Below are 12,628 nucleotides of genomic sequence, written 5' to 3'. Positions count from 1 at the left end.
AACCCTTTACCAATCAACTCAATCTCTCTTCCTAATTACCCTTTCACCACTCACATCCATCCACTCTTCCCTATAAACCCCACCTACCTTCAAAATTCAAAATTTCTTTCCCACCCAAACCCACCCTAAATGACCAAACCCCATTCCCTCTCCATCCACTATATAAACCCCTTCATCCTTCTTCATTTTCACACACCACTACCCTCTCTTCTCCCCCTTGGCCGAATACACATCTCTCTCCCTCTTCTCCATATATTCTTCTTCTTCTTCATCTATTCTTTCTTTTCTTTGCTCGAGGACGAGCAACATTCTAAGTTTGGTGTGGTAAAAGTATATCTTTGTGTTTTTTCATAACCATTGATGGCACCTAAGGCCAGAGAAACCTCAAGAAAGAGGAAAGGGAAGGTAATTGCTTCCACCTCTGAGTCATGAGAGATGGAGAGATTCATCTCAAGGGTCCATAGCTCAGTAGTAGAATATTTGACTGCACATCAAGAGAGCCCACTCATGGACCTCAACAGGAGCATGAGGAATTCCCTCATCAAGAAATCTCTGAGATACCTCAGGAGATACTTTTCCTCCACACAATTATTGGGAGCAACTAAGGATAGGAGCACCAAAATCACTAGGGATCAGGCAACAGAGGCAAGGAAGAGACATAGAGGAGCTCAAAGGACACCATTGGGCCTTCAAGAAGAAGACGCCACCCTCACTAAGGTGGACTCATTCCTTAACTTCCTTGTTCTTATCTCTCTGTTTTTTCAGTTTTTAAGCTTCATGTTTGTCTATGTTTGTATCTTTACTACATGATCATTAGTATTTAGTAACGATGTCTTAAGGCTATGAATAATTCCATGAATCCATCACCTTTCTTAAATGAAAAATGTTTTTAATACAAAAGAACAAGAAGTACATGAGTTTCGAATTCATCCTTGAAATTAGTTTAATTATATTGATGTAGTGACAATACTTTTTGTTTTCTAAATGAATGCTTGAACAGTGCTTGTTTTTTATCTTGTTGTTTATGAATGTTAAAATTGTTGGCTCTTGAAAGAATGATGAACAAGAGAAATGTTATTGATGATCTGAAAAATCATAAAATTGATTCTTGAAGCAAGAAAAAGCCGTGAAGAAGAAAGCTTGCGGAAAAAAAGTGGCGAAAAAAATAATATTTTTAGAAAGAAAAAGAAAAAGCAGGCAGAAAAAGCCAATAGCCCTTAAAACCAAAAGGCAAGGGTAACAAGGATCCAAGGCTTTGAGCATCAATGGATAGGAGGGCCCAAGGAAATAAATCCAGGCCTAAGCGGCTAAATCAAGCTGTCCCTAACCATGTAATTGTGGCATGCAGGTCCAAGTGAAAAGCTTGAGACTGAGTGGCTAAAGTCGTGATCCAAAGCAAAAAGAGTGTGCTTAAGAGCTCTGGACACCTCTAACTGGGGACTTTAGCAAAGCTGAGTCACAATCTGAAAAGGTTCACCCAGTCATGTGTCTGTGGCATTTATGTATCCGGTGGTAATACTGGAAAACAAAGTGCTTAGGGCCACGACCAAGACTCATAAAAGTAGCTGTGTTCAAGAATCAACAACATACTTAACTAGGAGAATCAATAACACTATCTGAACTCTGAATTCCTATAGATGCCAATCATTCTAAACTTCAAAGGATAAAGTGAGATGCCAAAACTGTTCAGAAGCAAAAGGCTATAAGTCCAGCTCATCTAATTAGAACTAATATTCATTGATATTTTGAGATTTATAGTAAATTCTCTTCTTTTTATCCTTTTTGATTTTCAGTTGCTTAGGGACAAGCAAAAATTTAAGTTTGGTATTGTGATGAGCGGATAATTTATACGCTTTTTGGCATTATTTTTAGGTAGTTTTTAGTAGGATCTAGCTACTTTTAGGGATGTTTTTATTGGTTTTTATGAAAAATTCACATTTCTGGACTTTACTATGAGTTTGTGTTTTTTTCTATGATTTCAGGAATTTTTTGGCTGAAATTGAGGGACCTGAGCAAAAATCTGATAGGAGGCTGACAAAGGACTGCTGATGCTGTTGGATTCTGACTTCCCTGCACCAGAAATGGATTTTCTGTAGTTACAGAACTCCAAATGGCGCGCTCTTAACAAAGTTGGAAAGTAGACATCTAGAGCTTTCCAGCAATATATAATGGTCTATACCTTGTTCGAGCTTAGACGACGCAAACTGGCGTTCAACGCCAGTTCCATGCTGCTTTCTAGAGTAAAACGCCAGAAACACGTCACAAACCAGAGTGAAACGCCAAAAACACGTTACAACTTGGCGTTTAACTCCAAGAGAAGCCTCTGCACGTGTAAAGCTTAAGCTCAGCCCAAGCACACACCAAGGTGGGCCTCGGAAGTGGATTTCTGCATTTACACTTATTTCTGCAAACCCTAGTAACTAGTTTAGTATAAATAGAACTTTTTACTATTGTACTAGGCGTGAAGTCTTTTGACCACATCTTGGTTTTGTCTTTTATCTTAGCATCCATCTTTGGACGTTTAGTTCTTAGACTTTGGGGGCTGGCCATTCGGCCATCCCTGAACCTTGATCACTTATGTATTCTCAACGGTGGAGTTTCTACACACCATAGATTAAGGTGTGGAGCTCTGCTGTTCCTCGAGTTTTAATGCAATTACTACTATCTTTTATTCAATTCAGCTTATCCTTATTCTAAGATATTCGTTGAACTTCAACTTGATGGATGTGATGATCCATGACACTCATCATCATCCATCCTTATGAACGCGTGATTGATAACCACTTCCGTTCTACCTTAGAACGAGCGCATATATCTTGGATTCCTTGATCAGAATCTTCGTGGTATAAGCTAGAATTGTTGGCGGCCATTCCTGAGAATCCGGAAAGTCTAAACCTTGTCTGTGGTATTCCGAGTAGGATTCAGGGATTGAATGGCTGTGACGAGCTTCAAACTCGCGATTGTTGGCCGTGATGACAAACGCAAAAGAATCAATGGATTCTATTCCGACATGATCGAGAACTGACAGATGATTAACTGTGCTGTGACAAGAGCATTTGGACCTTTTTCACTGAAAGGATGGGAAGTAGCCATGGACAATGGTGATACCCTACATACAGCTTGCCATAGAGAGGAGCATGAAGGATTGAAAGTAAGAAAGCAGTATGTTACAGAGATTCAACAGGGATGAAGTATCTCCATACACTTATCTGAAATTTCCACATATGATTTACATAAGTATTTCTATCTTTATTTTATGTTTTATTTATTATTATTTTCAAAAACTCCATAATCATCTGAATCAGCCTAATTGAGATCTACAAGATGATCATAGGTTGCTTCATACCAACAATCTCCGTGGGATCGACCCTTACTCACGTAAGGTTTATTACTTGGAATACCCAGTGCACTTGCTGGTTAGTTGTGCGAAGTTGTGACAAAGTGTGATTTACGTTTGAGAGCGCTACCAAGTCTTTGGCGCCATTGTTGATGATCACAATTTCGTGCACCAACCATCTAGAACTTGTTCTGAAAAGGTGCCAAGAGACTAACCTGGTTTTAAACTGGGAGAAATGTCACTTCATGGTGACTGAAGGAATTGTCCTTGGGCACAAAATTTCGAACAAGGAAATAGAGGTGGATCAAGCTAAGGTAGAGGTAGTTTAAAAATTACCACCACCTGTCAATGTTAAAGCAATCAGAAGCTTTCTGGGGCATGCAGGATTCTATAGGAGGTTTATAAAGAATTTTTCAAAAATTGCAAAACCTCTAAGTAATCTACTAGCTGTTGACACACCATTTGTCTTTGACACAGAGTGTCTGCAAGCGTTTGAGACTCTGAAAGCTAAGCTGGTCAAAGCACCAGTCATTTCTGCACCAAGCTGGACATTACCATTTGAACTAATGTGTTATGCTATTGACCATGCCATTGGTGCAGTATTGGGATAGAGGCATGGCAAGCTTCTGCATGTCATTTATTATGCTAGCCGTGTTTTAAATGATGCACATAAGAATTACACAACCACAGAAAAGGAATTGCTTGTAGTGGTTTATGCCATTGACAAGTTCAGATATTACATAGTAGGTTCAAAAGTGATTGTGTACACTGCCATGCTGCTCTAAAATATCTCCTCACAAAGCAGGATTCAAAACCCAGACTCATAAGATGGGTGTTGCTTCTACAAGAGTTTGATATAGAAATAAGAGACAGAAAAGGGACAGAGAATCAAGTAGCTGATCACCTATCCCGGATAGAACCAGTAGCAAGAGCGTCCCTCCCTCCTACTGAGATCTCTGAAACCTTTCTGGATGAGTAATTGTTTGCCATTCAGAAAGCACTGAGGTTTGCAGACATTGCAAACTATCAAGATTAGTAATGTCAAGCTATTGACAGTAAAGAAGCGCTTATTGGGAGGCAACCCAATCTTATTTATCTCTTTTGATTACTTTTTCATTACATTTTCCATTATTTTTTTATGTTTTCTTTAGGTTGATGATCATGTGGAGTCATAAAAACGGCAGCAGAATTAAAGCGGAATAAAAAACAGCATTAAAAATAGCACACCCTGGAGGAGGAACTTACTGGCGTTTAAACGCCAGTAAGAGTAGCAATCTGGTGTTAAACGCCAGAAACATGCTATAATCTGGCGTTAAACGCCAGAAACAGGCTATAATCTGGCGTTAAACACCAGAAACAGGCTACAGTCTAGTGTTAAATGCTAGAAACAGGCAGCAGTCTGGCATTTAAATGCCAGAATTGTACTCTAAGGGCGTTTTGCACGCCTAAATTGAGCAGAGATGAGAAATCCTTGACCCCTCAGGATCTGTGGACCCTACAGGATCCCCACCTACCCCACCCCTCTCTCTCTCTCCCCCTCACATATCTCTACAACACTCTACCCAAAACACCACTCACCTATCAAATCCTATCCCCTTCCCTATATTCTCTTCACCAATTACCTCCATATCTCTTCCCCAAAAACCCCACCTACCTCACTTTTCAAATTCAAACACTTTTCCCTCCCAAACCCACCCAATTCCATTCGGCCACTCTCCCTCTCTTCCCCTATATATACCCCTCTTCACTCCTTCATTTTTACACATCACAAATACTCTCCTACCCCCTTGGCCGAACCTCTATATCCCTCCATCTCCTCTATTTTCTTCTTCTTCCCCTTCTTTCTTTCTTCTTTTGCTCGAGAACGAGACTCCTTAAGTACTTACGAAGCTACTTTTCGATCACAATTTATTTGCTCAAAGGTAAAAGACAATAATATTGAAGAGATGAGTTTGGAGAGATGCAAACGCTATTTAGAGTGGTTCGGCACAATCCTTGTCCTACGTCCACTTTCTTTCTCAATCGCAATTGAGAAGTTCCACTATTGCCAAGCTTCAAGGTGCTCGCGCAAAACCTTTTACAATCTGAGTACTTAGTTTCTAACACCACACGGTATATGATCACCACTCGTATACTAACCCACTCCACTTAGAGATACCTTTTCTAAGATTTGCCTTGAGTACTTAGTATACCTCTTTGGTATCCTCACCGACTATAGTGTTTATAACTCTTGACTCAACCTTGGAGATCACACTCCAATTTACAAAGTGTACAAGAAAGCAATTCTCAAAGAATTGTTGAGATGAAATGAGTGCTCTCTAGAAGAGTGTGTGATTACAAGTTTAGCACTATTGAACCAATTTATATTACTCTCTCAAATTTGTGTGTTATATCACTTTAAAAATGTGTAGAATGAAAGAATATGAACAAGATAATTTCCAAATACTCAAAACTATGAAATAAGGCTTCAATCCATCCATTTATAGATTTCCCAAACCTTAGAAACGTTGGGGAATTAATGGGATGGAGCATTTATGTCAAAACTAGCCGTTTTTTATGTTTTTGAAATATTTGCATCGATGCATAACACTTTGCATCGATGCAAATGTGCCTTTGATGCTGAAATTTGAATTTTCAGCTAGGTTGCATCGATGCAAACATCTTTGCATCGATGCAACAAGTCGTTGCATGCTTTGCATCGATGCAAGATGAGTGTGCATCGATGCAAACCTTAAAGAATGGCTTAAAATCACTTCAAAATGCTTAGGATTGATCTCAAACTTGTTGGAGTCAATTCCTATGCTTTTGTACCTTTGAAAACAAGTTTTTAAACCTTTTTGGCTAGCATCGAATTTGCAAGATATGCATCAAAACATTTTGTGAGTGTGTGTTGAGAGATTTAGCAATTGGTTCTTAACAAGAAGTTACCTAAGTCCTAAGACTCTATACTTGTCTTCAAATGTTGTGGACTTGAGTTTCTTGTTGTTGTTGTGTTTGCTTTTAACTCTTCATGCTTGTTCATTCAAGTTGTTTGTTGGTTTGTCTTTTCATGTCGTTTGTTGGTTTGTCATTCATCAAAACCTACGAATACAAACTTCGCATACAAGCAACATGATTTACACTTCTTCTTCCCCTTCTTTCTTTTTTCTTTTGCTCGAGGACGAGAAAACCTTTTAAGTTTGGTGTGGTAAAAGCATTGCTTTTTGATTTTCCATAACCATTTATGGCACCTAAGGCCGGAGAAACCTCTAGAAAAAGGAAAGAAAAGGCAAAAGCTTCCACCTCCGAGTCATGGGAGATGGAGAGATTCATCTCAAAGGTCCATCAAGATCACTTCTATGAAGTTTTGGCCAAGAAAAAGCTGATCCCTATGCAATTCAGCTGGAATTGTCATAGAGGAAGACATCCTCTTTGAAGAGGACAAGCCCATCACCAAAGAGAGGATGGAGCAAACAAGAGAGACCACTCATGGACCTCAACAAGAGCTTGAGGAATTCCCTCATCAAAAAATCCCTGAGATGCCTCAAGGGATACATTTTTCTCCACACAACTATTGGGAGCAACTAAGGATAGGAGCACCAAAAGCACTAAGGATGGAGCAATAAAGGCAAGGAAGAGACATTGAGGAGCTCAAGCACTCCATAGGATCTTCAAGAGGAAGAACTAGCCGCCATCACTAAGGTGGACCCGTTCTTTAATTTCCTTGTTCTTATTTTTTCTTGTTTTTGATTTTTATGCTTTATGTGCTATCTATGTTTGTGTCTTCATTACATGATCATTAGTGTCTAGTGTCTATGCCTTAAAGCTATGAATAATGCCATGAATCCTTTACCTCTCTTAAATGAAAAAATGTGCTTAATAACAAAAGAACAAGAAGTACTTGGATTTCAAATTTTATCTTGAAATTAGTTTAATTATTTTGATGTGGTGGCAATACTTTTTGTTTTTCTGAATGAATGCTTGAACAATGCATATTTTTTATAGTGAAGTTTATGAATGTTAAAATTGTTGACTCTTGAAAGAATGATGAACAAAGAGAAATGCTATTGATAATCTAAAAAATCATGAAATTGATTCTTGAAGTAAGAAAAAGCAGTGAAAAAAAAGTCGAAAAAGAAAAAGCAAGCAGAAAAAAGCCAATAGCCCTTTAAACCAAAAGGCAAGGGTAAAAAAGATCCAAGGCTTTGAGCATTAATAGATAGGAGGGCCCAAGGAAAAAAATCCAGGCCTAAGTAGCTAAATCAAGTTGTCCCTAACCATGTGCTTGTGTCATGAAGGTCCAAGTGAAAAGCTTGAGACTGAGTGGTTAAAGTCGTGATCCAAAGCAAGAAAAGTGTGATTAAGAACTCTGGACACCTCTAACTGGGGAAATTAGCAAAGCTGAGTCACAATCTGAAAAGGTTAACCCAATTATGTGTCTATGGTATTTATGTATCCAGTGGTAATACTGGAAAACAAAGTGCTTAGGGCCACGACCAAGACTCATAAAGTAGCTGTGTTCAAGAATCAACATACTGAACTACGAGAATCAATAACACTATCTAAAATTCTGAGTTCCTATAGATGTCAATCATTCTAAATTTCAAAGGATAAAATGAGATGCTAAAACTGTTCAGAAGCAAAAAGCTACTAGCCCCGCTCATCTAATTGGGACTACGTTTCATTGATATTGTGAGATTCATTGTATATTCTCTTCTTTTTATTCTATTTTGTTTTCAGTTGCTTAGGGACAAGCAACAATTTAAGTTTGGTGTTGTGATGAGCAGATAATTTATATGCTTTTTGGCATTATTTTTAGGTAGTTTTAGTATGATTTAATCACTTTTTAGTATATTTTTATTAGTTTTTATGCAAAAATCATATTTCTGGACTTTACTATGAGTTTGTGTGTTTTTCTATGATTTCATGTATTTTCTGGCTAAAATTGAGGGACCTGAGCAAAAATCTGATTCAGAGGCTGAAAAAGGACTGCTGATGCTGTTGGATTCTGACCTCCCTGCACTCGAAATATATTTTTTGGAGCTACAGAAGTCCAAATGGTGCTCTCTTAAATACATTGAAAAGTAGACATCCAGGGCTTTCTAGCAATATATAATAGTCCATACTTTGCTCGAGTTTAGATGATGCAAACTGGCGTTCAACGCCAGTTTTCTGCCCTATTCTGGCATTAAAGGCCAGAAACAAGTTGCAAGCTAGAGTCAAATGCCAGAAACAAGTTACAAACTGAAGTTTAACTCCAAAGAAGGCCTCTACACGTGAAAGCTTCAATGCTCAGCCCAAGCACACACCAAGTAGGCCCCAGAAGTGAATTTCTGCACTATTTATCTTAGTTTACTCATTTTCTGTAAACCTAGATTACTAGTTGAGTATAAAAACTACTTTTAGAGAATTATTTTGTACCTCATGACATTTTACATCTGAATTTATATCTTTGATGGCATGAGTCTCTAAACCCCATGGTTGGGGTTGAGGAGCTCTGCTGTGTCTCGATGAATTAATGCAATTACTTCTGTTTTCTATTCAATCACGCTTGTTTCGATTCTAAGATATTCATCCATACTTCAACATGATGAATGTGATGATCCATGACACTCATCACCATTCTCAACTTATGAACGCGTGCCTAACAACCACCTTCGTTCTACCTTAGATTCAGTGTGTATCTCTTAGGTTCTTGGCTCACGAGTTTGATTGCTTCTCCTGACAACAGAGTGTTCAAATCTGTGAAACCAGAATCTTTGTGGTATAAGCTAGAATTAATTGGTAGCACTCTTGAGATCCGAAAAGTCTAAACCTTGTCTGTGGTATTCCGAGTAGGATCTAGGAAGGGGTGACTGTGACAAGCTTTAAACTCACAAATGCCGGGCGCAGTGACAATGTACAAAAGGATCAATGGATTCTATTCCAACACGAGTGAGAACCAACAGATGATTAGGCATGCGAGAAACCGTAGATGACCTTTTTCACTAAGAGGACGGATGGTAGCCATTGACAACAGTGATCCACCAATATACAGCTTGCCATGGAAGGAACCTTGCGTGCGTGAAGAAGACAACAGTTGGAAGCAGAGATTAAGAAGATAGAGCATCTCCAAAACCTCAACCTGTTCCTCATTACAAAATCACAAGTACTTTTTATTCCATGTTATCTACTCTCCATAAACAAAATCATTTTTATCATTAATCTCCTGACTAAGAGTTACAAGATAACCATGGCTTGCTTCAAGCCGACAACCTCTGTGGGATCGACCCTTACTCACGTAAGGTATTACTTGGACGACCCAGTGCACTTGCTGGTCAGCTGCACGAAGTTGTGTATCATGATTTCGTGTACCACTCTTGAAATAAAGATTCTGTTTGCAGAGGCACTTGAGCAAATACCTTCTTATGCTAAGTTCATGAAAGAGATCATAAGTGATAAGAATAATTGAAGAGAAACTAAAAACGTTCTCCTCACTGAAGAATGCAGTGCAGTCATTTTGAAAAGCTTACCAGAAAAGCTTAAAGACCCCAGAAGCTTTATGATACCATGCACATTAGAGGGTGCTTGTACCAAGACAACTCTATGTGATCTAGGGGCAAGTGTCAACTTGATACCTGCATCCACTATCAAAAAGCTTGGTTTGACTGAAGAAGTCAAACCAACCTGGATATGTCTCCAACTTGCTGATGGCTTTATTAAAATACCATCAGGTGTGATTGAGGACATAATTGTCAAGGTTGGGCCACTCGTCTTTCCAACTGACTTTGTAGTGATGGAAATAGAGGAGCATAAGAATGCAACTCTCATTCTAGGAAGACCTTTCCTAGCAATTGAACGAACTCTCATTGACGTCCAAAAAGGGGAAATGACCCTGAGAGTCAATAAGGATGAGTTTAAGTTGAATGCTGTCAAAGCTATGCAGTATCCAGACACTTCAAGAGATTGTATGAGCATTGATATTATTGACTCCCTGGTGGAGGAGATCAATATGACTGAGAGTCTCGAATCAGAGATAGAAGATATCTTTAAAGATGTTTAGCCTGACTTGGAGGAATCAGAGAAAATAGAAGAACCTCTGATCACTCCTCATAAGGAGGAAAAGCCTCCTAAACCCGAGCTCAAACCACTACCACCATCCCTGAAATATGCATTTCTGGGAGAAGATGACACTTTTCCAGTGATCATAAGCTCTGCTTTAGATCCACAGGAAGAGGAAGCACTAATTCAGGTGCTAAGGACATACAAGACAGCTCTTGGGTGGTCCATAAGTGATCTTAAGGGCATTAGCCCAGCCAGATGCATGCACAAGATCCTATTGGAGGATGATGCCAAGCCAGTAGTTCAACCACACAGGCGACTGAATCCAGCCATGAAGGAGGTGGTGCAGAAAGAGGTCACTAAATTACTAGAGGCTAGGATCATTTATCCTATTTCTGATAGCCCCTGGGTGAGCCCTGTCCAACTTGTCCCCAAGAAGGGAGGCATGATAGTGGTTCATAATGAAAAGAATGAATTGGTTCCTACAAGAATAGTTACAGGGTGGCGCATGTGTATTGACTACAGAAGGCTGAATACAGCCACCAGAAAGGATCATTTTCCTTTACCATTCATAGACCAAATGCTAGAGAGATTAGCTGGTCATGAGTACTACTGCTTTTTGGATGGCTATTCAGGTTACAACCAAATTGCACTAAATCTACAGGACCAAGAGAAAACACCATTCACATGTCCATCTGGAGTATTTGCCTACAGAAGGATGCCTTTTGGTCTGTGCAATGCACCTGCAACCTTTCAGAGGTGCATGCTCTCTATCTTCTCTGATATGGTAGAGAAATTTCTAGAAGTCTTCATGGATGTCTTTTCAGTATTTGGAGACTCATTCAGCTCCTGCCTTGACCATCTAGCACTTGTTATGAAAAGGTGCCAAGAGACTAACCTAGTTTTAAACTGGGAGAAATGTCACTTCATGGTGACTGAAGAAATTGTCCTTGGGCACAAAATTTCGAACAAGAGGATAGAAGTGGATCAGGCTAAAGTGGAGATAATTGAAAAATTACCACCACCTACCAAAGTTAAGGCAATCAGAAGCTTTCTGGGACATGCAGGATTTTACAGGAGGTTTATAAAGGATTTTTCAAAAATCGCAAAACCCCTGAGTAATCTGCTAGCTGCTGATACACCATTTGTCTTTGACACAGAGTGTTTGCAGACCTTTGAGACTCTGAAGGCTAAGTTGGTCACAGCACCTGTCATTTATGCACCAGACTGGACATTACCATTCGAATTAATGTGTGATGCTAGTGACCATGCTATTTGTGCAGTATTAGGACAACGGCATAACAAGCTTCTGCACGTCAGTTACTATGCCAGCTGTGTTCTGAATGACGCACAGAAGAATTACACAACTACAGATAAAGAGCTGCTTGTAGTGGTTTATGCCATTGACAAGTTTAGATCCTATTTAGTAGGATCAAAAGTGATTATGTATACTGACCATGCTTCTCTTAAATATCTACTCACAAAGCAGGATTCAAAACCCAGGCTCATAAGATGGGTGTTGCTTCTGCAAGAGTTTGATATAGAAATAAGAGACAGAAAAGGGACAGAGAACCAAGTAGCAGATCACATGTCCCGAATAGAACCAGTAGAAGGGGCGTCCTACCCCTATACTGAGATCTCTGAAACCTTCCCGGATGAGCAACTCTTTGCCATTTAGGAAGTACCGTGGTTTGCAGACATTGCAAACTATAAAGCGATAAGATTCATACCCAAAGAGTACAGCAGGCAGTAAACAAAAAAATTAGTTACTGATGCAAAGTACTACTTTTGGGATGAACCATATCTCTTTAAGAGAAGTATAAATAGAATGATCCGTTGGTGTGTGCTGATGAGCGAATAATTTATACGCTTTTTGGCATTGTTTTTAGTATGTTTTTAGTGTGTTTTAGTTAGTTTTTAGTATATTTCTATTAGTTTTTAGTTAAAATTCACTTTTCTGGACTTTACTATGAGTTTGTGTATTTTTCTGTGATTTCAGGTATTTTCTGGCTAAAATTGAGGGACTTGAGCAAAAATCTGATTCAGAGGCTGAAAAGGACTGCAGATGCTGTTGGATTCTGATCTCCCTGCACTCGAAGTAGATTTTCTGAATCTACAGAAACCCCATTAGCGCGTTCTCAACTGCGTTGGAAAGTAGACATTCTGGGCTTTCCAGCAATATATAATAGTCCATACTTTGCTTGAGATTTGATGGCCCAAACCGGCGTTCCAAATCAGCTCAAAACTGCCCGGCGTTAAACGCCGGAACTG

The sequence above is a fragment of the Arachis duranensis genome, chromosome 5, assembly GCF_000817695.3.
Source record: "Arachis duranensis cultivar V14167 chromosome 5, aradu.V14167.gnm2.J7QH, whole genome shotgun sequence".
In the NCBI taxonomy this organism is placed as follows: Eukaryota; Viridiplantae; Streptophyta; class Magnoliopsida; order Fabales; family Fabaceae; genus Arachis; species Arachis duranensis.
Note: the sequence above shows the minus strand (reverse complement) of the source record.